The following is a 21,691-nucleotide window of genomic DNA, read 5'->3' on the forward strand; positions in this document are numbered from 1 at the left end:
CAATCCTGGCCGACCGGAAACGGGGAGCCCACGCCGCCCACCCGAGAACAGGCAGAAACCTACAGCGAACGCGACAGGCGAGGAGCGAAGGGGCGCCCCGGGCTCGGCCCAGCCCCCTGGGATAGCGCCCGGCAACGAGTGCGAGGCTCCCGCCTTCCTGCGGAACACAAGTGCGGGCGCGAAATCAGACCCCGGGGTCAGGAACGTGGTACCTCCTGCCTTCTACGTCATTTGGCTGAGCGCTGAGCAGATCTCTGAAGTCCCCAATTCCACGTGTAAAGAAGGAACAGGACGAAGTATGCATGGAAGCAGGGGGAGGTTGGGGCGTGCAAACTCCAAAGAAACTGCTTTTTTTTTAAGATCTACTGCATCTTAAACTGCGCCCCAAAATATATCACCGGAGATCTCAGGTTAAAATCATAATTAAAATACAAAATACTAATGTATATATGTAAAATATGCATTACACATGTATGTATATAGTTATTTTTATGTATTATACTAACAGAATTCTGTTTAAAACTGGTCTAAAATGTGAAAGTGAAAACCAGTAATTCTGGTTTTTATAATCTTAGTTTTAGTAACTGTGTAAGCACGTCATTTGACATAAAAAATAGTTTCTGCTGCTTCTACTGCAGTACAGAACTCAGTTGAAACATTGCAATCTCAGCCGTAACAACTGTTCAGAGGTACTGAGAACAGGGAACAATGCTGATTCCCAAGGGTGCATCTCAGATAATTTGCTATATGGCTCTTTGTCTCATTTCCCCAACACTGACTGTCTGGTCCAAGGTGCTGAGAAGTGTCCTTAGCTAACTTTTCTTCTATTACTATGTGATGCTCTTCTTGAAGGAGACAAAATCAGTATTGCAACTACTGCTGTAGTTATCACAGGACTTTTTGGGAGACTACAAAAGCTGAGCACTTCTTGAGAGTTTGCAGCATCTAAACAAGATTAAGTCAGTAAGGCAGGTACGTAACAACATGACACTAATTAATAGAAAAGGATAAGCACAAGATTTACATGAGATTTTTCTGATCAGGGTGAACCTCCACTCATTTCCCTCAAGTATAGGAACATACCAAAAGAAAAGGATTTTGATTCAGACCATTAAAACTGATGTTAATGGCTCCCACTGTATGGGCAGGAGAGATCTTTCCGGGATGCATGCATAGCTGGACAGATGAAAGCTGAAGTCCAACAAAGCAGGGAAGAGCCAATGTGGGCCCCATTCACCTAACTGTGCCTTAGCAGTAAGGTTGTAGAAACTTGTTTTTTTCTTTGAGACTTCTACCCCACATCTGTCAAGTTTGTTTGAACTTGATTAGAGCTTCAAAAATTACTATTCAGAAATTTTGACACAAGGATTATATCTGTCTAATATTTTCTGGAAACCAAGTGTGCTAAAGAAGTACTACATTAAAGACGAGAAACAAGGGAAATAAAGGAAGATTGAGAGACAGAACAGGAAAGAGCAGTTAGAGAAGCATGGCATGGATCCATAACTAAGAAGAATGTAAGTTTCCTTTCCAAGAATGTAACTAGAATTCAATCCTGGCAAGAATTTCCACTTCTGCATTGGAAAGGACAGGAAAAAACCTACAAATTGAAGTATGAATGGAGCCTCTACAGAAGATCTCTAGTGAAGATGTCTAAGTGCTTTACATGATCATCCTCCAAGACAGGTAAGATTAATTTTTGAGACTTATCAAGATGAGAAGGTATTCTGCAAGATAAGGTGCCTCCTTCAGCTTCTGTATATGAAACCTGTATGAAACCTGAGGAAGAACCTATCTCTAGCCCTCCAAATTATGTAAATAAGCAGATGTCAAAATAATTTGACTGAGACAAGGAAATAACCTTCAGGTTGAAAGCATTACAGAAAAAAAAAAAAAAAAGGAGAAAATTGTTTGTTTCTGTATTGCATTTATATATCTATATGCTATGCCTTTTTTGTTTTCTACTACCTGTTTTCCTCAATCAAGAGTCTTCTTGTATAGAAAATAAATCAGAATCAATGTTAAACAAAGTACCCAGGGCATGAATGCTACCCTCCAAAATACAGCCTGGTTTATCCCACTTGATCAGCAAAATGCAGCAGAACTAAATTTGGCACACTTCATCTATATAATTTAAGATTACAGAAGTTCTCTGAAGAGAGAAGCCTTAAAAATGCTGAGGAATATTTGATTTCTCTGTTATCCAGACTTCAGGTGTCATGCACTAGCCATAATCCACTGTTATCACAATGTGTAATATTGAAAACAAACAAAACAATTACATGCCCAAACATCTATATCTTTAAGATCTTTCTCTGTTCACAGATCTTGCCATTTTCTACTTAAGTGTCCACAAAAAGTGTCCATAATTTTTTTTTCCTGTTTTCTTGACCTCTTCCATTTCCCTCCCAGAATTCTCCATTAAGGATGAAATGACACATATCTGGCATACAAGGAAACAAAAGAAACGGCTACAATATGTACTGCTGCTAAATGATTAAAAATCTAGTTTTTTAGAGTAGTAGCTGTGAATGTATGAGACAGGCTTTGATTCTTTCTTCTTCCCAAGGTAATTAACCCAATATTTTTTCCGCAAAGTGTCCTTACCATTACTTTAGAGTGCATTTGGTGCTAGGTCTTTTAATCTCTCCTGTTGCTTTTCATTATATTATAAACAGATACTAACAGGAACTTGGATTAGAATCTGGTTTCTAATCAGCAACATGCATTAACTGACACTCAAAGCACATACAGCTAGAACAAATAGGAGATCCATAATAGAATACCCACCCCATCCCTCCATAGTCTCACTGCACTTACAAAAGAAAGAGGAAACTGGTGCAAATCCCTCCCAACAAAGAGAAAAGAGACTGAGATCTGCACTGCTTGGAAGATGTCCCATCCCTCAAATGCCATAGACTCCAAGCCATACATTTGGAAACTACAACTTTTCACTGCCACTGGTTTTGAGACTAGTTTCAAGTAATTATTCTCTAGTAGAAATTAATTCTCAAAATACTCCTAATTTCAGAACTGTTAGGCAGTTTCAGCCACTTAACCCTTCAGAAAAATTTTCCCATTACTTAGTTTTATTCCATTGATAATACTGGAATTTTTTTTTTAATTTTTGAGAGAATTCTAATAACATTCTTCTTGCCATAAAATCCAGGCACTGCAACCCTTAATATTGGTATTTAATAATGGTAATCAGTCATTCAATCAATTGCTAAAATTCAGACTTTTGAATTTCCACACAAACTGCTTACAGTATTTTTCTGCAAAGGATTGTATGCACAGAGGAAATAACACATATTTCATAACAGCTTTCTGTGTAAACCTCTTATGTCAAGCTAAGAGTGATGTAGATTAAGAAAAGCAGACAAAAAGCTCTCATAACACAGAATAAATGTGTTTATGTGAAGGAGCTCATGCAGAATAGCTACTGCTATACTATTTTGCAATGCTTTGTGCCTGGATAAATGCCCTAAGCTTTCACTTCAAAAGAATACTGGTAGTCCTCACATTCAACATATTAAATGAACATCCATTCTAAAACATTTGATGCAGTCTGAGTTCAGCCATATTATTAACAAGAGTAACATTTATTACACAATTAATTTGAATAGTCTTAGGAAGAAGACAGTTTGACCCTGTGAAGCACCAGAGAGGTTACTAAGGAGATGCTATGAAAACAGTTTGAAAGGATTTTGTGTTCCTGACTGAAATGTCTATGAAATTAATTTTCTACATTTCCAGGGTTGATTGGTTATGATATAAGGATTGTTTTAAGCAGAAACAAAGAAAACTTTAGAAAAATATTTTTAATCTGGAGTATCAACATCACTTTGTGTTGAGTTGTATAGAAATCGGAGACAGAAGAGGCTGTAGGCTGTTTTCTAATGCAACACTAACCAATTCCACTATTGCAAGTGTAATTCTGTTGAAGGTAGAACATTGTGATTAAGACTGGCACAAAGAATACTAAGTTGCCAAATGTACTAGAATATCTTCCTGGTAACTAAGGTTGCAAAAAATCTCTCATTTTTAAGAGCCTTTCAATGTCACACTGGATGACAAAAAAACCAAGAGGAAAACCACCTAGCAGAAGATAAACCAAATTCAACATGATGCATCATGTAATCGTAAGCCTTGGTCTAAAGAAAAAAGTTTTGTGAAATGTACCAAACTAAGAATGTGCTTCATTGGTAGGGTTAAGAATATCTTTAAAAATAACTTTTTTCTTACCTACAGACAGAATTTCTTCTACCTCTGAGGAGCAATTTGATAGAAACATTCAAGGCAGCAAATGTATGGGCTTTGAGGTAATATAACTTTGATTTAGTTATATTACCTCAATATATAGAATATAGATTTGTGTACCTATTGTGTAATATAACTTCAGATTTGTTAACTGACCTCTGTTTCCTACCATTATTCATTCTCTCTGGTCAGTAGGTCTAGGAGCAGAATAAGCTGAAAAAACTGAGAGAAATGTTAGCTTTCTACCTTACCCTCCTGAGATAATTCTAGCTAAAGTTCATCTTGTCTTATGTTGTGTATGAAACTAGAAATTGTGTATGTGTACAAATATTCCCATAGAACAACACCTTGCAATGAAGCCAAACTCAAATTTCCTGGAGCACTGGCATTTCGATATTCAAGGCAAATAAATCTGTAATGTGATTTGCTGTCTGTAGAACATCATCAATTTGATGATAGACTTTTTCTGAGGGTATCTACAGTTACAATAACACATCTGCTTATGAAATCTGTTACACTGTTGGCAGTGAAAGGGAGAGTTGTTAAGACTCAGCTTCCCTGATTTCATGGCTTCTGTTCTCAAAGGTGAGGAGCAGTATTTATTTTTGCAGATACTGTCTGTAAAAGCCTGCACTGTGGAATTCCATTGAATGGATGAAATAGTACTCAGGAAATTTGACAGCCTGTAATTTCACTCTACTGACGGAAGTACATTACCTCTTTGTTTAATGAATACCTCTGCTTCTCATGCATCAAATGAGCATAGAGAAAAGAGCACAGCAATACAGTTTCCATATATACAAAGGTAGAAAACCATCACACCATTGCAGATAAAATGGATGACCAGCCCCAGCATGCACTAATATTTCTTGTTTTGTAGAACAATTAAGACTTTATTCAAATTAGGATAACAAACACCAATATATAGCACAAGCTTATTACAAGTCAGAACTGAAACCCAAATCTCTTGCTGTTCATGGGTTCAATTAGACATGTAAGATTCTCAGCTACAGGGACAAAAACCTGCCAAGCTTTCACCAACTGCAACATCATCACAAGCATTTTGATTTTGAATTCTGCTTTGACAGGATGAAACACCATTCTTATCATTAATGAAATGTCCAGCTGAATGAAGTAGTAGACAGTGCAAAACTGGAAAGATCTCTAGACTTAATATGCCTTTGATCAAATAATCTTGACAAGGACTTGCCATCTCTTCAAATGTACCAGTATGAGAGGACAAGAAGAAAGGACCTTAATCTGAGACAGGTGAGATTCTGATATTAGAAAAAAAAAAACTTTCACTGTTAGGGTGTCAAGCATTGTAACAGGTTGCCCAAGAAGGTGGTGGAGTCACTATCCCTGAAGGTATTCAACAGGCATCTGGACCTGGCACTGAGTTATGTAGTTTAGTGGTTTAGAGAAGACAGTGGTTGTGCTGGATGGATGGTTGGACTGGATGATCTTTTAGGTCCTTCCAATCTTGATGATTCTGTGATTCTATGATCATTTCATTTCCACAGATATACCAAGTGGAAAAATAGTGTGTGGCTAATGATTTGCCCCACTGCAACCACACATGTTGGATACTAAAATGGCAATACATGTTTTTAATGCTGGCAGTCAGAAAACAATCTAAAACTCAATGGAGAGCTGTTTGAGAAAAACGTCACCTCATGAATTTGTGACAAAAAATACCAGATCAATCAGCTGAAATCTTAAATGGTAAAGGGAGTAAGTGGGTTTACAAAGGATGAAAGGCATCATTCTTGAGAGTACAGTCTTATTTGAACCTCTACTGTCAAATTTTATGTCTGAAATCCAGCACGCGCTTTTTGCCAGCTTAAAATTCTTGTAAGCATTATTAGTGTCCCTAATTCTACTCGCTACTTGAAGTATATATTAAGATTTCTTTCTCTGAGCAGTAGGAGGAAAAGCAGCTGGTATCTGCTGGATGATTTTTGCTGAACTTCAGTTTTTCTAATTGGTAATTCAGGCTTCCCCAAGATGCAGATAAAAATCAAAATGATACACAGCTTTTGAACCTGTTCCCTGTGATAGATCAGAATGCAGACTTCTGAAAATATCAGAGGAAAGTAGCAGATTCAACTTAAATACAAAGTTACAGCTGAAAGAAACCCATATACATGAATGGGTATAAGACTGTGAAAAAAAGAGATGCAGTCCCTGAAATTCTAGCATTCACTTTCTTTCAGTCATATATTCATTTTTATCAACTAACAGAGATTAATAAAAATAAAGACCCTAATAGATGCATGATTCCTCTTCTGACTTTTTGCAGGGTTGGAAAGGTGGTCCCTGCAAATCTTGGAAGGAAAGTCGTACAGTGAGAGACTCCATGATGCTTGTTCCTCTCACAGTGGCTCAGCCAAGACAGACAAGGCCTGTGTGAGAGCCCTGGTGGCATAGGAACATGATAAACATCTGCTGCTCTTCTTTTACAATAATGTTTGCAGATAAAATCATTCCTGCTACGAAATACAGCAAATGTAAAGGAGATTACACCTCATCATGGGACAGTGTCAAATTTCAGGAAGTTCTTGGCCCTGAAAAGAATGCACTGTTTATTTAAAATTAAGTTATTCACCATTATTAAAAAAAAAAAAAAACAAGCCTTAATCTAAGTAATGGTGATCTGTTTTTAAGCTAATGTTGAAAAAAATCTGCACCACGATGAACCAAAATACATCATAGTTCTCCCAACTCTTGCCAATATAAAGATGCTTATAAACCAACCAAGTTTTATGCAAAATATATATAAAGAACTGATATATCCCTCATGAAACAGTTCACTAATTTAATTTCCTTTTTGTACAACACTATCTTCACAATCATAAAAAATAACAATACATTAGAGCGTAAAAATTAGGAATCTCACAAAATAAGAGAACTTGTAAAGGTGCTGAAGACCTTTTGCTAGTAGAAAGAAATAACAAATACAAGTCAAATGGCATCTGTATTTGCAAGTATGTTTTGATGCATAATTGAGGTAAAAATTAGGTATTGTGGGAAAGAAAAGCTAAATTAAAATCTAATACAAAAAAATTAATTTTTTTGGCCTTCCAATTTAAATTATTAAAATTAGTTATTTTACACTGTTTAAATCACACCACTGTATTTTCATACTATGCACCCATTGTAAAGAAACCAACTGTAAAGAAAAACTCAAAATTCTGAGAAGTCTCCTCTGGAAACCCATGAGGCATAATTTGGAATTCAGTACAGGGTTCAAGGCAAAAGACTTACTGGGAGCCTTAAGACCTGATTAATCAGGATTAGGTTTTATTTTAACTTCTTGGCAAAATACCTTGCATCCCAGGTATTCTTGCAGAGAATTCAGAACCACACACTTATCTACTTTCCTCCCAGTCTTTTTCTGAACACTCTCTGTGTTTTAAAACCTTTACACACAGAACATGCACCATGACATTCACCTGTCAGTGACACTGCCACTGTCTGATGTGTCAGTGGTGACAACACTGGTGCTTTGGTGATACTTGGAATACTGACAGCAATAGTGCTGGCTAAAACAAAATCACTGGTCATTGTAATAGAATGCTAGTGTATTTTTCCCTGCATAACTGATGAATTTTCTTACTGCAATGAGTGGCTTATCTAAGGTTCTTAAGATGCTATTGCCTCAAGGAAATGGCAGTATTTCTAAGATGCTCCAGTGAGCAGTCATCTGTCCTGCATAGGGATAAATGGGTGGAGTCATATATGAGCTGGCAGGTACACAAGTGGAAGATCTACAAACCATCAAAAAGAAACTAGAATTCAATCTTATCCAGCAAGCCTGAGTACAGGGTGTTTTCTAATATTTAATGTGAGATAAATATTACAAAATTAGATCCTTGTGGAAAAGAGTGAGGAAATAATTACTGATCTAGAATGGAGCTCCTTCTCAAAGAGAATGTGTGCATCAGTGAGAGCAGTCAACTGCTGCAATCATACACAATCCAATCATAAACAAAAGGATGATACAAAACCTACCCTAATCAAAGAGGCAAAACTTTTAAGGTAAATAAGGAAATAGGACTTACTGATCTTAATGAGAATGCTAAAGAATGACTGCACATTCCTTTTCAAGCCTCAGATGAACAAGGGAGTAAAAAACAATGATGGATAAAGGCAGAAATACCCCAAAATGTGCCTGCATCTATATACACAGTGGAATTTGCAGACACATCAAAACCAATGTTTTTGCCTTCTCTGAATGTCAGTATTTTCAGATGGTAAGAAATTATATGAGTTGGAAGTATGGTTGTTTAATACAACAAATAGTTACAATCCAAGTGCTTCAAGATTAACTTGGCAGAAATTTTGTGAGACAACTACAAAAGAACAGAGAAATGTCTGTCTTATTAAAGACAGATTATTGATACAAATTAAAACAATATTAAAAATTTCTAAAGAAAATTTCCAGTTTTCATCTGACCAAAGCAATAAAACTGACTGGATATTATGGCAAGGAAAGCAGCATAATCTTAGGAGTGAAGACTATTTCAATTAATAGATGCATGGCGAATATCTAATAGAAATGGCCAGTGGAAAAATACTTCAACTTTTTCAGTTTAAGCATATTCAGTCGTGTTCTAAATGCTCTTGGATATGACATCTGAAGATAAGGCTTTAGAAAGGTCTCAGACTTCCAATTAAACAAGATACTCAAATTGCTATAGTTTGAAGCCGACAGACATCACAGACGAAAACCTTAAGAGTTCCTCTACACACATCTTCATGGCCCTTTCCAGCAATGAGTCTTGAGAGATCACTGACTAATTACAGTTAGACTGTGGACTTACACTGTCTAGTTAAAAAAAGTCATAAATACAGGAAGCAATTTAAAAACAAAAGTATAACAGTTTAATTCTTACTGTATTCTCTCATTTCTAGCCTTGTTTTTTTTTAAAGTATTCTCACAACTGTAGCTGTGAGATCAGTTTTGAAGCAATGTTGAACCAGTGTAAAGGAAATTGCAAGCAAGTCTGAAGGCAAGCAATTCACCTTACCTAAAGCTCCTGTGCTGAAGTGATTCCATAGCTGTTTCTCCACAGATAGTGATTGTTACTGTACAGATGAATGATCCCATAAAATTCCTTGGGCAGTTTAATGCAGTCTTAATCAACTTGCTACCAGTCTCCTTAGCAATTCTTTTACCTTTCTGGTTAAAATGAAGCATTTCATGAAAGAAGAAACATTAGAAACCAAAAATTACATTATGCATTCTGGTTAGAAAAGCAATATATGCTTAAAGAATCTGAACATATAAAAATGTAAGTAGATGACGAATTTAATTGTAATTCTTACTTAAGTTATAAGTTTTTTATATTTTAGTAATTTAAATACTTTTATGTTGGTTTGTGGAGTATATTAAAATGTATTTGAATCAGAGACTAGTTGCTGTGATTCTTTAGTCTAAATGACATATGTAAATTGATTCCCTTAAAATGCTACAAACAAGACAACCAATACAAAACAAAAAATTCAAGGCTTTTGAAGGTTTGGATTCTTTTTTCCCTTGCCCAAAGATAAAATAAATTTATTTAGTGGAGAAATTAAATTTAAAATAATTCCATCTGCCTTAAGTGCACAGGTTGTGTAATAAATTGAAGGCCACTTTAATGCATTTTTAATAAAAACCAGTTGCAAATCACTTCACCAACTCCACTAAATAAACTTGCTGGCATTCTACATATCATCTTTGTCTTAAAAAAGTAATGCAATCAGTATATGAAACATAAACCTATGAAGAGTTTAAACTACAGTCACAGGCCAAACTGTCTATAGCCAAGAGAATAAATTAACATCTCTCCCCTATATAACACTTATCCATTATCATGATGCAGAACATGGGCTTTTTTTCCTGCTAGTGATCTTATGATCTTCACCTTGAGGCTCAATTTATTGACCTGCACCATGTTTTCTCATATGATACCCTTGAAAATGTTTAATACAAAAGGCGTTCCAAGATACCTTCTGCCCTTTCTCACATTCTCCTTAGGTGAAATATTCACAGATTTTTTAAGTCGCTCCCATACTTCTTATTCTCCTTGTATTTGCCTACTGGAGAACATTTATATTCTGTTTTGTATTTCCTTCGTAAACCATATGCAGAAAAAGCTGGTTTGTTACACACTTGACATGTTAGAGCCTCATATGTAGGGCTTCTGGGCATCACTATAAGTAAAAATTAAATATAAAATTATATATTAAATTGAAAAAAAAAGCTATTTTCTGCATAATATGGCAGCCAAGTTTTTTTTAACTTCTTTCAAATTCAATAACAAAACTAATTGTTTGACAATGTACTGAATGTCTTATATACATGGTGTCATATATACAAATGAAAACACTTCTATAAAACTTGGTCTTGCCTGATGATTTAAAACTGAGAGTGTTAAAGCTGTTCAGCATGGGTAAAACCAATATTGATTTTAGTACTTTTTCAGAATTTCAAGATCAAACATAAAAGTCTGACTGAATAAATCAGAGGTTTCAAACACATCAACAACTAAATTAGCATAATCTTAAAGGATGTTTGTATAATAAATAGTTTTCTCTATTTAACACATATTGAAAATGAGAACAGGACAGCTGAACTTCACTAAGATAAAAATTTGTTTGCCTTCTTTCAGACCTACTTGTAACAGGGCTGAAGTAATTAATCTACATACTACTCCTGCAATGGAGTAATGAATTTATATCTTACATTGATATCATCTTCTGAAGGACCCAAGGATTAAATTGCAATGAAAATATTGCATTATATCTAACCACACTGACCTTGAGGTGCCTCTTTGTAAGCTCCACAGAAGACACTAGAAGGGATGTTGCAGAGCTCAGAACCATGTACTACAGCACCTTTTCTAGAATTCCTTCTGACATGTAATATTTTATCAGAGATATCAAATTCTCAAATTAATTTTTTATGTCTCACCTTATTTATCATTTTATCACACTTAATTCTAAGACTTGGGGTTTTTGCTATTATCTCTAATAAAACAAGAGCAAGAAGAAAATGTGAAGAAAAATGTAAGTATTATTTTCTATTCTTGTTCTTCCTACCTGTAAAATTTTAGAACCAAATATATAGAAATATCACGTTTTATTTGCAAAAATAACAAATCAGATTACGAATAATTCACAAGCCATAATTTAAAATTTCCACCATAGTTTAGGTCCAACTTGTATGGCCTCATAGTGTTCAGGATAGTTATTTGTTTCCAGGGGTACACGCTTTCTCCTAAGGTCCAAGAAATAACTGCGGTTAAGAAATTGTCCAAATAATTGGCATTATTACCTAAAGCAAGACCTACAAAGAGATCGCCAAAAGGCAGCCTCTGCTATCTCATTTAGCTTTAAAAAAAAAGAAGGAAAAAAAGAAGAAAAAAAAAAAGGAGAGAGAATCCCACCCCAATGCCCAATGGAGCTAAAATTATCAAAGCCTCACTATGACCCATTAGCCATGTTACACAGAACAAAAGAAACAAGGTAAGGACAAGTATCCTCAATGTCTGGTGATTCTCAATCTCATGTGCTAATACAAAAATTCATATTATTAACTATTAAAATTATTTAAAATATTTAAAAATGCAGCTTCATATAGTCTAAATATAGTTAATTTTCTCATATCTAAAATAAATATTTTATCTTTAAAACATTGTACAACTTCTAAAAGTAAAAATAACAACAAACAAAGCAATCCACCTGACAGCTGAACTAATTGGTGTTTATATGCAAGACTAACCGAGAATTCCCTTATCAGTATCATCTTTTCCACACCACATATGAAAAGACTACAACTGGAAGTAGCAACCAAAGCACAGCATACCTTGAAATGCACAATGCAAATGAGGGTTGCTTGAATACTGCCAATTGTGCTGTATTTGATTTTTGTTTGCTATTTTGATTCTCTGTAATCACAAAGAAATTAAGAGAACCACTGGAATGGACAATGCTTAACACAGAATTCCATGCAAAATTGGAAAGCATACTATCATCACAGATTGAAAAACATGTTAAAAGTACTCATTGGCTTAGAAAACCAACAGTTATCTCCTGGGGGAATAGGGATTCTCCAGAAGCAGGTAAATGTGAAGTTACAGTGTTTTTAGTGGAGAAACAGAAGGAGACTATACAAAGTCTTCTACAGATACATGGAAGATTTTGGAAGGAGTGTGTCTGAAGTCATATGTCAATGTAATCAAATGACCAAATAAATTCTTACTTATGGAAGGTTAAAAAATATTGAGACAGGAAGATTTCTGAAATATATTTGTACTTAGGGCATACATGCTGTCTCTGTTACAGAGAATAATGAAACAACATTAAGTTTTTTTAAACCAACCATTTCCCCTCATCAATTGACCTACTTCCATTCCTTTTTCTAGGGGCTCCAAAAGCATCTCTGCTCCAGACACCAATGTGGAATCTGTTTTCTCACATACAAGCAAAGAATGCAATTACATGAGTCTTGTGTTATTGTTAATGTGATTCCCATTTGTTCAAAAGCTCCCATTCAAAGCTCATCTTGCTTGGTTTTTACTTTTCATGGGCCAGATTCAACAACTGAAGCCTCTTACACAAAATTAATCTATTTGCATTACACTTAATGGACCGTAGTCACTCCTGATTTCCAAAGACAGGGCTTGGGGCCTGTCTGCACAAGAAAGAATAATTTATTTTAATTTAAGGTTGGCTTTTTTTCTGATTGACTCAAGCAAAACTGATGTAAAACAGACTGAAACATCTGTTTGGATTTTTGCACTGATTTAGCTTATCTAGTAGAAGAAGCAATGTGTGCTTTTTAGTCTCTGATGAAAAAAATTACTCTTGCCTTTCCATGCTTGTCTGCTACTGATTTTTCTTCCTTGTCTATAAAAAAGGTGGCCAAAGTGTAGCACAAATGCCACTTATGCCTGGTTCCATGTTACATTCAAAACTTAACTGAGCCACAGATTCTGGGTCCCAGTGCTCCTATACAGCCAGCACACGTCTCCACAAAACCTGTGGGAACAGTTAGGAACTACTGCAGCCACCATTGCACCACATTCAACATAATGAATAGCTCTGCTGTCCCTCCGCAGAATGCGCTTCTGGTTCTGGATAAAAGAAGAGGACCAAGTCATAATAAAATAGGAAGAACAGGATTAAGGAGCTACATGAAGGCAGGAGAAGCCAAGGTTCCACTTTTTCTTCCTGAAAGTGAAGGTTGATTATATGCGTATGTGGAGGAGAAATCATGTGACTGAAGTCTGAAATAAAAAATAAACCTTTATGGGTGCAAGAGCAGATAGAAAAGCTTAAATGTGAGCATTGGATTGCAATCCTAGCTTAAATGATAGGAACATACAGTAGGGAAGGTGGGAGAAGAGCCATAGATGAGGGTCTGGTTTGACATGGTTGGAAAAGCCCTGGATGCCAGAAGTGACTGATGATGATCATATACCTACCTCTTATCTTTTCTTCTTTCATATATAACACTGACCTAATATTTAAACTAATACAATTAGTGGAAGGTTCACCATAAGCAGCACATTTTCAGTGTTTAAGAGTATCTCACAATGACTTGTAGAAAATGCTCTACAAAATTAAATTACTTAATAGGAGAATAATTTAGAGTATGACTCTGAGTCAAGGTTTAAAAAGCAAAAAATTTCTTTAAACACAAATTTTATTTGATTTTATGCCTATGCTTTCACTCACATAGACAAGGACATAGACACTAGATGCAGACATATACACAAACTCAGAATTTCAAATGCATTCAGTACATGGAAAATAACAAACAATTGTTTTGAAATAGTTTAAATTTCACTCTGGAGCCTGGTTTGGAAAAGAAAACCCCCTAAAGGCTAAAGGTGACATTTGGAGGTTTATTTCATATATTGTTACTAGAAAAAGCCATATTCCAAGGCATCCATGTATACATGCATAAATATGTATAGTGTTTTATCATGTACATGACAGGTCACATACATAAACCAAACAGTGGATCTACACAACTATATCTCTTTCAATAAGAAATCTAAAATAATTTCAGCATGATTTGTATAATATAGCTATATTAGAATGTTTCTCTATATTAATATATTATTATGTACAATATACGCAATAAAAGTCTATCAATGTATGTAGAAAAGCTATGTCAGTTATACAAATCAATACTGTAAAACAGTGAGTGGAAAGCAGTGGATTCAGTGATTGAAACATACTACTGTTACATGTACTTAAATGCTTATAGAATTTGGAACCAAATTAATGGGTAAAATTAATTTCTGTGATCAAAACTGATCACAACATATTAAGGCATGAAAGTAATGGAAAAGCAGTCCTAGCTTTTCAAACACAAAACAAACAAAAAAAATCCTCCCTGTTTCATGTTACTGCCACAACTTGATAATAATGCACTGGCCAGTGCATATCAAGTACACAAAACTGCTGTAAATTTGTTTATGACACTGACAACATTGGATCCATGATAGAAGATCTTTATTATTAAGACATTTAAAAGACAAAATATCAATCTCTATTTCAGCCCCAATCTTTAACTGGAAAGATTCTGAACACCAGCTTTGATGGAGGAGGATTGTATTTGGCCATCCCTCCACTCTCCTTTGTGGCCATAGCATCTTGGTGTGCCTGAAGTACGAATAGGATATACTCCACCACAGTTCTGCCAGTCTGCTGAACAGTTCTGTGCATACCTATCACCTGACTATAAAAGGTTTCAGGCCCCATCCCTGAAGCACACATACCTGCTTTATTGAATATTCACATTCAATCTTAAACTGGATTCTAAATAAATATAACAGAAAAGCGTGTCAGATAATCCAGTAAAAACCTACATTCATAAAGCCATTATTATTTTGTATTAACCTCCCTGTCACAAGGCATAGGTCAATTTAGCAGCTGTGCTTGCACCTGTATTAGTCAATGAAACATGTAATCGCCTGTATCCAACAGTAATCATGGTCCTTAGTCAATACTCATTCTAACTTGAGCTTTCCTCCTTTAACACAGTCAATAAACTGCTTTTGTAATCTGTTTGTGCACTATCATAACTATTCTTTTGTCTTATCCTTTGAGAATAAGCTAGCTAAATCTTGAAAAATACATTCTTAAGTAATTTTGATCATACAGAAACTATTCTTCCCAACTGTAGGCACCTTTCCTCCATCCTCCCACATACCACTCAAAAATAACTACAGTTCACACAGCAGATGTAGAATGAAGACTTATGGGCTCAATTTCCAATTCTATCAAAGGCTCCTTTTAAGAGTTCGGGTATATGACTATTTTTTCTGTTCAATTATTCATTTACAGAAGGAACAAAAGTCAACTTTTTGTTCAATGTGTGTTGTAAGGATTTAACCACATCTTTGATGTATTAGAATGCCACATTAAGGACTACGTAACTATGCAAGAGGACAAACTAACAGGTTAAGAAGCTGAATTCATCGCAGAACAATCCTCACAGTAAGTAGGAAGATTTCTCGGTCTCGAGCAGAAAGTCGAGAGGATTTATAAACCTTCACAGCAAGGAGACAAATATCTCGCAGACTAATCAACCCAGAAAGCGTTCCTGTCCTTTGTACCGTCACCCCACAGAACGTTCACAAGTTCCAGTGTCAATTTCCACCGAGTACCTAAATTAACAACCTTCCTATGCAAACGAAAGTACTAGACAATCATGAGATTTCTCGCCTCTCTAGTATTTCGGAATAAAAATTTAAAACCCCACAGATAGGCAAATCTGTACAGGGACCCCACACACGCCAGAAACCACGGTAGGAAACGGGGCCACGTTCCTCTATCCTGCAGCGACTTTCACTTTCCGGCACAATGTTGCAGAGAGCGCCAGCCGTGAGGGTATCCCGGGGGTCTGCCCAGATCCTCAGGTTCCAGCCGCTGCCTGCCTCATCCATCCAACCATCCAATCCATCCATGCATCCATCCATCCATCCACCCCCGGTAGGAGCGGAAGAGGCAGCCCACGGCCGAGACCCCACGGCCGAGACCCGCGGCTCCCCGCCCAACAGCAGCGCGGACGCCCCTGACATCGGCCGGGCCACGCGGCAGCGCTGGCGACTACCGGGGATGGGACGTCCCACCCCGCCCCTCGCAGCCCGACACGTACCCACACCATCCCAGAGCCCGGCGGCAGGGGAGTGGCGAGGGAGCGGCCCAACCTCTCCCTCCACAGCTCCGCGCGGCGCCGCTGCGGCCCCCGAAATGGCCGAACAAAGGGAACCTCGCTCGGCCGCCGCCGCCCCTCGCTCGGCCGCGGGGCGGGGCCGGGGGCGGGGGCGCCGCTGCCCCGGTCACCCTGGCAACGCCGGGCGGGATGGAGGCGGCGGGGAAATGGCCGCCCGGCCCCCCGGGCCTCTCGCGGGCTCGGCCGTGGGCCCCAACACTGACGGGCTCCTCGCAGGAATCCTTCAGCCTGGGCCCCGCCAGGCTCCCCAGGCCGGCCTCCTCTCCCCGCACCCCCTCACGCCCGCAGCCCTCCGGCCACAGCTGCTCTACAGGAGGTGTCTGACACATGTGCCAAAAAGAACAGAAAAATCAAAAATGAGGCTGAGGGCTAGACAGCGAAAGTACAGCATCCTGGCTTTCGTCTTAGCGAGTTAGCGCAAGTGCACACGCAGGGTCTTCCCAATGGAGTGAGTGAATGGATTGAGAGCAGCCCTGTGAAAAAGCACTTGGCGGTACTGGTGTATGAAAAGCAGGACATGATCTGGAAAGGTGCATTTGCAGCCCAGAAGGACAATTGCAGACTGGACTGCATCAAAAAGCGTGAGGCCAGCAGGCTGAGGAAGGTGATTCTTCCCCTCTGGCTTCTATATCCAGCTCTGGAGCCCTCATGCCAGAAAGACATGGACGTTTTAGGACAGGTCCAGAGGAGAGTACTTCCAACTCAAACCATTGTATTCTATAATTCTTTGATGTGTGGCCAGTTGTTGTGGCAAGAACACTGCACATTCGTTCATGGCTGTGGGCATCCCAATAAATTATAGTAGCAATCTCTAATTGTGCTGCAGTCCTATCTCCTTGACTGTAAGCACTAGCTACTCTTTTATTAAACAGTAAAAGCTGATAATTGTCACCCAATTTCTAATACTTATAGACCATTTAGAAAAGCATGTTATTTGAAATGGACAGGGTCTATGTCTTTATTAATGTTCAGCTCTTTATTAAATAAAGTCAGTTCGGCAGGGGGTAGGGGTCTTGACACGGAGCTCACCCCCGCTGTTGTAGCTTTTTCCCAGTAGCCAAAGGGTGAGCAGGCGAGCAGAGTCTGTCCCTGGAGTCTCCGTGGCACACTGGTAGCTGGAGGTGAAGAGGCGTGCAGTCTGTATCTGAAGTCCCAGCAGACTGTCCTCTCTCCTTTCCTCCTGGCACACTGGTAGCCGAAGGGTGAGGGGATGTGCAGAGCCTGCTGCTGAAGTCCAGCAGCAGCTATCCCTCTCCTTCCCTCCTGGTAAGACCAGGAAGTGTGTGTGTGCTTTGCTCCTGCTTCCCACATCCCAGTCCAGTCTGGTCCTCTGCAGGTTATGGTGACAGATCAAACACAGATTAGAGATGTGGGTCCCTTTTCCCCAACCAGCACACCCATCCAGCCCCCTCCACTGTGCCCAGCCTTCCATTTAGGGGTGTTTCCATTCCCAAAACCCCCTCCCATGATTCCACTGGTCTCCCTATTTTGTATCCCAGTCCTAGAATGCTAGTGAGGGTGGGGCGGTAGGTGAGTCCCAGGAGCAATTAGCTAATTAACATTTCAATGTCAGTACTTAGTTCGAGCCAAGTGTCCCAGCCAGGCTGTTTTGTTCATAACATTCCTTAGACAAATTCAGTTTGTTATAAATGAAAATTTGTCCAGCCAAATTAAGATTAAAAATAAAATATTTATTTTGCAATCAAATTCTATCTAGCTAGCCACAAGGAAAGAACAGAGCCGAGCCCGGGGTCGGCCCTGGGTGTGCTACAAAGAAGTCAGCCTCAGCAGAGGTTTTCCTCTGTGCCCACATACCTCCATCCTGGCACAAGCGATTTTTATAGGGAAAATTCTGCCTGAGGCCAAGATTTCAGCAATCAGTCTTTTATTCCATTCAGAGTCTATAGGTTAATGAGATTTTCTTTTTTGGTGATGAGGAAGAATAATTCAGTGTCCGGAGTTGTTGAATCCCTTGATGAAGTTTACAGGAACTCTGCATTCACATGTATCTGCCTGAGGATTTCCATTATATCCATCTTGGGTCGTTCACGCGATGATCAGCGCCTGGTGTCCCCGTATCTCTCCAGACATGGCCCATCTCCTGGCCGAGCCACACCCTCTTACTTGTAAATCAGTTTCCAGTATACACCCAGTCTCACCTGCAAGGGTGTGGGGGGGCTTCTAATACAACCGAGCATAATCTAACAAGTATCCAATATTACACATTTCATACAAGGAAGGCGCGAATTATGTTTACTACACATAACATGTTGGTAACTTTGCTTATAGTTTCATTGCATTTCTTCTGCTCTTGGAAACTCACGGTCCTGTCTCAATCCTCATTTAAAGAATCCTCTCAGTCTGCCTCTTTATCATATACATAACCCTTCCACAACACCACACACTACTATGATTTCACAACAACCAAAAGCTTTTGACAGTGTTTTCCATAAATGGGGTTTCCCAGCCACTTGTCTAAGTCAGCACTCAAATATAGCTCTAGTATTGCACCACACTACACTTCCTAATTATTGCAGAAGAAAACTTGAGAACACAACTGATCTGAACACCAGAATTTTATACTCATAATACATTCATTGTCTATTACTCCAACAGGTACCTCTAATTATTTGTTTTCATAGGATCTGTCTGGTAATCTTGCAAATACTAACACTTCAGTACTACTGGAGGAAGGTCTTGTGCAGAAAGATCTATTATGTGCACATTCTACAGGCTTCTTCCCTCTGTTCAAACTCCTTCCCACAGTCAAATTAAATACTTGTTATTTTCCTTGAGTAATATTTTACTGTGTAATGTTCTGAGCAGATTGTAATATAGTTTTATACTGAATTGTGATTTATACCTTAATACTTACACCTGCAACAATCACTGTAAATTCATTGTCTCATAATAAAATCTCTCAGCTAACAGGAAAGCAGGTATGTGGGGCTGTATCGTCCAGTTCAGCCTTCCTGAGTACAGAACGTATGTCCTATAGCTTACTTCCAGTTTTGTCAGCAATTTGCTGGCAAAGTGCTGGCCTGTTTTCCTTCTGAAAAGATTCTGTGTGATCATGGTCTGCCTAGATGCCCAATCCTCTGCTATTCTCTTCTTTATAGTTTTCAACCTGTTAGTCAGCTGTAGTCAAATCTAACTGACACATGAGAGTGTCCAAAAGATAACAAAGTCCAAGTCTTGAGATAAACAGGAGGGAGGTATAGAAGAGGAGCTGTGCTTATGAGGAAATGTTGGAACTGATCAAAGGAAGGGGTAGTTTCTGCCTGTTTGATATCCTGCCAGTTCATAAGTACCAACATACTGGTTGGTCCAGCCCACACACATAATTTAAAATCAGTTGCAATACTGTTTCTGGCTCAGCTGTCTGCCCAAAGATGTAGAAGTGAGCTTGTGGTTTATTGAGTATGGAGAGGAGAGCTACAAAAACTCAAATTGTAGTGCACGTTCTGGTACCTGAAGTAACTATTTTAAACCAGTTTACAGTACAAGAAAGCTACAAAAGCAGCATAGTCAAGTACTCAAGTATTCCTCTAAAGGGGACAGAGAAGTCAGTGTGGCCACTGTACATCACAATCTCCAATTGTCAAACTGCTTTTTTGGTGGCATAATTAAAATTATTGAGGCCCGGTGTGTCCTTCCACTGGCTAGAGACCAAGAAATGGAAGAATGAAAGATAAGATCTACCTTTGCCTGACTTCATCCGGATTTAAGGTAAATTACTAAACTTCCTGACAACTTTCTGAAGATTTCTTGGTAAAATAAAATAAAATATTAGAAACAAGCAATGTATTTTCAGTTAGCTAGACTTCATTGAAATGCACTTTCAGACCTGATGCACTGGTCTGTACTTAAACAAGGCAAATAGAACTATATGTATACATTTTACTCTAGTGGCAGATTATGGCAGGGTATGTCTAAATAGTTTTGCTTTCCATGCATACTTGGAAGAAATAATCTGTGAAAGGCATCTTCCATACAAAAGAAGGTCCTTCCCTGGTGGTCTGTTTCAATTACTGATTATGTTTTATCAACAAAACATGAAGGAAACAGGTTATTGCAAAATCAGCATTGTCTCCATGACACTGAAGTCTTTTGGGATAGTAAGGTACATGGCTATTAGATGCATCCTAGTCATGATAGCACATAGCAAGCCAGAGCTAATTTATCTGTTTTCTGAGTATAATAATTTTGACTAAGAAAGTCAAAGGTCTGTGCTAAACAATTCCTAAATTTGTTTGCAACCAACTTAATTCTACATTGTGCTGATGATGCATTATACAGATATACTTTTTTTTTTTTTTTAAATTTTAGACTGCAAGTCTGTCTGTGTGGCTGCAAATTGTTTTTGGGGGGCATACTTAGTTATTTTCACTACAATTTGTCATCATATGTTGGTTTTTAAGCACCCAATTTTTCTTGACAGGATCAAGCACGGAGATTCATCATCTAAAAGCATGGAGATATATAATTTCTTAGTAATAAAGGAAGCTGTGCAGTTGCCATGAAAATATGCCCTCCAGCTTATAAAGAATGACTTAACTGAATATTTGAGTTGTTGTACCGAGGAATCAGAAACAACCTGAGGTGCTTTACAGATGCTGATAATGTGTCCTGTAATTTTTCCAATTTTGTCTTCCATTTATAAGTAAGCGTAAAGTTAGGACTGAATAAAACCTAGAAATTAATGTAAAGGTGTTTTGGTATTTGCATGAGTATGCAGTTTTGAAAACAGCAGGTGGAAGAAGTATTACTGCCGAATACATATCAATGAGATACAATTTACATAGTCATGGGCCATATTTCAATGCTAATATCAACTGTTTTGTTGATCATGGAAGCCAAGAGGATGTGTTTTTATTTTTTAACATGCATGAAGTTAGGAGAGCAGGATTGTCAGCCTTATTCAGGTCAGAGGTGGACAAGAACGTGGCTTTGGACATGATGTTTGAATTTGGTGTCACAAGGAAGATCTGTATCGTGTGGAAATTGACAAAGTATCCACCAAGTTTTTTGGTGGTTTCTTAAAAAGGCCATTTGACAGCATTTTTACCTGCAGGTTTACCTCTACTTAGATGGGAAAATAAATCCAGCATTTGTTCTGGTCTTTCTTGGTTATCTTGCCCAGTTAAGTATGCTCGCGGACTCTGATGTCCAGTTATGGTACTGTAGTAC

General features: G+C 38.1%; 1 protein-coding gene and 1 long non-coding RNA gene across 2 annotated transcripts in view; one reads left to right on the plus strand and one right to left on the minus strand.

Annotated features, from left to right (window-relative positions):
* The window catches only part of TNPO1 (transportin 1), a 75,535-nt gene extending 58,974 nt beyond the window's left edge, over positions 1-16,561 (minus strand). The window contains exon 1 of the mRNA XM_072922084.1: positions 16,424-16,561. The gene's annotated coding sequence lies outside the window, so the exon portion shown is untranslated. The remainder of the gene's footprint in view (positions 1-16,423) is intronic.
* Positions 200-9,675, plus strand: LOC140681762 (uncharacterized). Its single transcript, XR_012052899.1, has 3 exons — positions 200-1,686; positions 5,349-5,529; positions 6,563-9,675. It is a non-coding gene; the product is annotated as an uncharacterized lncRNA (long non-coding RNA).
* Positions 16,562-21,691: the final 5,130 nt, after the last annotated feature.

Source organism: Taeniopygia guttata, chromosome Z (assembly GCF_048771995.1).
Source record: "Taeniopygia guttata chromosome Z, bTaeGut7.mat, whole genome shotgun sequence".
In the NCBI taxonomy this organism is placed as follows: Eukaryota; Metazoa; Chordata; class Aves; order Passeriformes; family Estrildidae; genus Taeniopygia; species Taeniopygia guttata.